The sequence below is a fragment of the Pristiophorus japonicus genome, chromosome 3 (assembly GCF_044704955.1).
Source record: "Pristiophorus japonicus isolate sPriJap1 chromosome 3, sPriJap1.hap1, whole genome shotgun sequence".
Classification (NCBI taxonomy): Eukaryota; Metazoa; Chordata; class Chondrichthyes; family Pristiophoridae; genus Pristiophorus; species Pristiophorus japonicus.
Genome location: NC_091979.1, coordinates 84054566 through 84060409, shown reverse-complemented (window position 1 = coordinate 84060409; position 5844 = coordinate 84054566). Strand labels below are relative to the sequence as shown.

The 5844-nt window shown below is 43.2% G+C and overlaps 1 long non-coding RNA gene across 1 annotated transcript; it reads right to left on the bottom strand.

The window, feature by feature from the left end:
• Nucleotides 1-761: 761 nt before the first annotated feature.
• On the bottom strand, nucleotides 762-5056 carry LOC139259777 (uncharacterized). Its single transcript, XR_011592654.1, has 3 exons — nucleotides 4948-5056; nucleotides 2733-2809; nucleotides 762-2258 (listed from the first exon to the last, which is right to left on the bottom strand). It is a non-coding gene; the product is annotated as an uncharacterized lncRNA (long non-coding RNA).
• Nucleotides 5057-5844: the final 788 nt, after the last annotated feature.

Genomic DNA, 5844 nt, shown 5'->3' with positions numbered 1-5844 from the left:
AGAAACATAAGAATCTGACGGGATTGGACAGGTTAGATGCGGGAAGAATGTTCTCGATGTTGGGGAAATCCAGAACCAGGGGACATAGTCTTAGGATAAGGGGTAGGCCATTTAGGATTGAGATGAGGAGAAACTTCTTCACTCAAGAGTTGTTGAACTGTGGAATTCCCTGCCGCAGAAAGTTGATGATGCCAGTTCATTGGATATATTCAAGAGGGAGTTAGATATGGCCCTTATGGTTAAGGGAATCAAGGGGTATGGAGAGAAAGCAGGAAAGGGGTACTGAAGGAATGATCAGCCACGATATTGAATGGCGGTGCAGGCTTGAAGGGCCGAATGGCCTACTCCTTCTATGTTTCTATGATAACCTATAGCTATAAGGAGAGGACAACAAATGCCAGATGGGGTTGCTGATCCACCTCTAAGAGTGGAGACGAAGAGGCAGATGATGAGGAACTGGAGGCTGATGAGGACCTTGGGGAGGACAGTCAGCACGGCGATGAATCCATGGACCCACCGCGCACCCCTCTCCCCCCCACCCCCCCGAAGACTAGAGAAAACCTGTGGGAGTTACACGGCTGTAAAGCGTTCATTTATGAGCTGCCGGCACATGAACTTACATTGGGGAGTCACAATTACGGTTAGACAACAGTTGCATTTGCATAGTTATGTTTTAGCCTTGCCTGCTCTGGCCATTGTTGTACAACAGTTGCATTAATGTTTTAGCTTAACTTAACTTACATTATTACAAGAATGCACAATTGTAAAATTCAATAAAATTTTTTTATTAATGTAACTTTCACTTTTAACAACCCCCAACTATAAACCAACAATGAATTTAAAAACAGTAGCAAGATAAAAAAAAAACCACAGCAATAACACCCCCTCCCTACCTACGGCGACATTTCCCTCTAGATCCTGGCCCGTCTGTTTTGGTCCCCGTGGACCATTCCAAGTGAGAAGGAAGTTCTTCCTCCTGACTCACTGGAGTGCACGCATCTGCCGCGCGACCACCCCGGGTTAATTCAGCCCACCTGAAATGCACCTCCTGGACGAGGGCCTCGTTGGAAAATGGCTTTGCCCGCTTCCTACCCCCCTCCACACTATCTGATGAGGACATTTTTTATAGGGGTAGAAATTCCGACGTCCCAAGCTCGTACAAAGTTTCTACGGCATCGGAAAAGCTGGTTTTCAGCACGCAATGCGCATGCCCTGAAAACCGGCTTTTCCGATCTGTCAAGCTGGAGGTTGAGAGATCCTAGACATCTCGGGAGCAAGGACAGTTGTACGGGCAAGATTGCAGGATTTACGCATATCTTGCCCGGCAAATGTCCTCAAATCTTGTGCCTGAAAAAGCAGGTGGATAGCCTACTTTTACAGGCGCAAGAGTTGAAAAACTTGTAAAAAACATTAAAATAAAAATTAAAAAACATTTGTTAAAACCCTGCCTACTCAGGTAATGTTATTTTAAACTCTAAACCTAACTTTTCCCCCCAAATCAGCAATTTTTTCCCTTTAAAAAAACACATAACTTTAATTTATATTAGTATATTGTGTGAGGTTTAAAAAAAAATGTTACGTAACACACAAGCGTTTTTTCTCAATGAATGAGAAAATACTTACTTGTGATAGGGTGACAAGACACACGTGACTCCGGCGCACATCCCTACAAGCATGTGCTGCAACGTGGAGGGAGAGGAGGCCTGCGGATCGGGATTTCGAGCGGGCACAGCAGCTTCTGGCAAGTGTGCATTTTATGTCTATTATTTAGTGCTTTGCCCGCGGGAAGTCCCCGAGGATTTTCTATCCCATTATCTCCTCTTTTTATCCTTCCACATAGCCCAGCTAAGTGAAATGGGCAAGCACCAAGGCGAAAATCGCGATCCAAAAAAATGGGCGATAGCCAGCAAGTGAAAAGTCTAGCCCAATAGATCTACATACAACACAGCCAATGGCAAATAGCATTATATTTACATTCAGCTGATTCTAGCTTTAAGTACAAGGTACTTTCTAGCTTTAAAAATCTATTATTTTTTTCAGAATACAATTTCATAGCAATTCATATCAAAATACAAAAATTTCAAGATAGCAATGTCAAATCATGAAAAACAAGTTCTTCGTGCTTGAGAAGTCAAACACACAAGCTTGCAGTCTCCAAAATCATGCCTTGCTTTGCGACAATAATCATTTACAAATAGCGATGAACATTTTCAGGGTGCGTATTGTTGAAGGCGATCACTCTGCCTTTACATCTGCACCTGTAAAAGAATCAGAACATGCATATCTCATGCTAATTATTCAGAATATTTATAAATGTATGAAGAAAATGCAATAGAATGAACTATTTACAAAAATATAGTCCATTATAAAAGCTTCTATTCACTTAATATACCTCCATTTCTTACAAGCTTGCAAGCAAAACAATACAAGCATGCCTTTGTGGGAGGATCCTAATAAAGCTCCGTCTTAAAGCCCCCCCCCCACAAAAAAGATAAAAGACCACAGATTACATTCTGAAATTAGTAAGTTTAATAGTCCACATCAAAACTCCAATTCTAATTAGAGCAGAATATTCCTATCCAGATGCATACCAGTATAATTACAGCTTTAAAAAAAACTGCTTAATTCCATTATGTGACTCAGCAAATTGTGTTACGATTCAATTACTTGTCTGCTTTAAGAATTGTATTATCCAAGATCAGAATTGCTATCCATAAAATAATGAATCTTACCCAGTTTTGCTTGTATTACAAGAGGAAAGTTCTTTTCAGTAAAGCCAAGCCACTAATTTTCAAATGCAACTTCAGAGCTAAAACAAACAAGCATACAGTATATATGCATTATTAAATATAACCAGATGACTGCAATTTATTACAAGCATTTAAAAAGCAACCCGAGGCGCTTCACAGGAGCAATACAAAATTAGGCACTGGGCCAGACAAGGAGATAATAGGGTAGATGACCAAAAGCTAGGTCAAGAGGTAGGTTTTAAAGGAGCAACTTTTTTTTTAAAGGAGGAAAAAGAGGCTTAAGAGTTATATTATTCCCCAGTACATAGTGCAAGGGTAGGTGTGATGAAGGTGGGAAGAGAAGACACTGACACATAGAACATAAAGACTAGAATGCAGGCTGGGGCACAGCTGTAGAAGATGGCAGAGGTTGGGTGGAGTGAAGCAGTAATGGGATTTCATGAACAAGGATGCTGGAAGTTTGTGCTAGAACTAAGAAAGGCAGACGTTGAAGCTTTTATTGAAGTGTACCAGTTGCTCTCTGCCAAGGGCTGGTAAGCAGTTTAAGCTAAACGACAAGAGACAGATATAAATAGTTTTAAAATGAATCAAGAGTTACAGAAATAAACTTTTACAATACAGCATGAAAATCAGTAGTTATAAATTCTAAATAACTGGGACTCAATCCCCAAAAAACATCAGTTTTCAAACAAGTTGCAGTTAGTAAACATTTAACATTGAAACTGTAAAACAATTGTGCTCAACCCTTTGAACACAGCTAACAGAAATTAAAATAAAACTGTGGCACATGAAGACCGAATGTTGGAATTAGTGTATACCAGCCAGTAAACTGAGAAAAACATGGCCAGTCGTAGGTATCTTCCATTTTATCTTCCCTCCGTTGTACAATGCAAACTTATGTTACATTTCACAAGTCAGCCTTAGACTGGAGGGTTCCTGATAACATTTGCAACCAGCAACAATGACTAGAAGTAAACCATGCTTAAAAGATCCTAAACCCCCTTTTTGGGAAAAAAGATTTCATTCCTGCAAATCCTTGTCCTTTTTGAGTAAAAAAAAATACTTATTTATAGGTAGAAATGTGAAGAGTAATTTGCATCTACACACACGTGGTGTCAATTTTATCGATTCGAAACTGCCTATGAAACACCATATGACATCCTCCCCTGCTCACTGTACAGTTTTGCACCTCAATTCCTCAGATCTTAAGCTATTATTTTTATATTTAAATTAATAGAAGTAAGGGCATTATGAATTGTATCCAAAACTTATTCAAATTATTACTGCGTCCTCTAACCTAGATTCCCAGACTAGGGCGGGAGGAGGAATTGACTAATGGAAACTAAAATCAGACCGGCTGTCAAATGGCAACCAATTATATCCATTTTTCGTCCCAAAGTTGAAAGCTCCGTCTACTGTTTTACAGATGGGATGTGCATGGGTCATGAATCTCCAATAAGGGGGGGGGGGGGGGGGGAAGAGAGAAAGAGACTCGCAAAATGTTTGGGAATTTCTGCTACAATCCCATGCCTGGGATTACACTCGGGTAAGTTTATAATCTGTCCGGTTACTTCCCATTTAATGGGTTGGGTTGTAAAACATGCTACTGATCTGATCGCGTCTGTCTGTCGCCGGGCGGGCAAGGTTAAAATTATCCACTTGGCAGAATGCCGCAAGAGATCAACTAGTAACACAGAATAATATAGCAAATGCAACCGTGGTCATGGTACTGGACCAGCAAACTACAGCAGTGCTGTCCAATAGAAACTGCTGGCTGGCCGTAGGTATGGTGGCGTGGCTACGGCTACAATTTTAACTAAATATACTAATTTTAGTAAAAACCGCTTTACACTCAACTACGGCAAATCTATTTCACATTTATACTGACATCTACACCGTTCAGTAACCAAAGTAAAACACGCGATCAAAAAACACGGCCATACTCTTTCGTTTTACCAAAAAACGCACAAAAAGATTAAAATGTACATGGATACCCACAAACGTATTGCGACCACGTGGCCAAGGACAGTGCCGGATTACAGAGTCATATCTGGATTCCCCATTCGCCACGTGGCCAACACGGATTTGAGTTCAAATTGTGACTTAATACCCTCAAATGGAGAATGAATACTGGCTTTCCAGCGGCACCCACATCCCTTATATTAAACGACAGGTTAGTCGAGATTCTGTGACTTACCGCAGGCAATGCCAGGGCACAGCACCCGACAAACAACCGATGGCCAGCCGGGCAGTGGGTGCAGCCCTCAGCTACCCCCGTCCCGCCCCCCCCCCCCCGACCGTGCGCAGTCCCCAACCTAGGAGCTGAAGCAATGCGGACACCACCCCCGGGGCCGCTCGCAGCCCAATTCCCCCCCATCCTACGGACTTAACCCAAGCTGCAGGAGCCGGGTCCACCTCCCAAACCCCAACCACATAGGGCCGGCCGCTCCAACTGTCCACCCCCGGCCCGTATTGACAGGCCTGGGCGCTGCTGGGAGTTCACCGGCAATCGGTTCCAATGGTGCCCTAGCAACTAACGGGCATCGCCACCACCACCCCGCCCTCGCAGCGGCCCAGTATCGCCCATCGATTGATCCATAGGGTCAGTCTCACCGGGAAACCCGGCACCAACGGCTGTGACTAAAGCCGCATCAAATCCCGTTCATTGTGACCTGCGTTCCGCCATTACAGAGAATATCTACCTATCTATCCCCCTCGCTCGCTCGCTCGCTCTCGCTCTCTCTCTCTCTCTCGCGCGCGCCTCCCCATGCTGACGATAACCGACCCTCCCGCTCACATGACCGCTCCGACCCGCCGACATTTCAAACTGAGGCAGTAGCTCACCGTTCGGAGCACAAAATGGCCGACCGGGAGCGTCCATCTGCTGTAAAGAGGGACGTATGGTTCATCCAATAGAAGCGGTTTTACAATTTCCATTCACTACTAACAATATTATTGTCTCACTGTTCCAATTAAACACAACGTTTTGCTAGTTATAGTGAATTATTACGTGATTTTTAGGACAAACCTCTATTAATACCGTTTGTACAATATGTTCCCCCCCCCGTCCAAAAATGATCTTGCTCACAGCCGT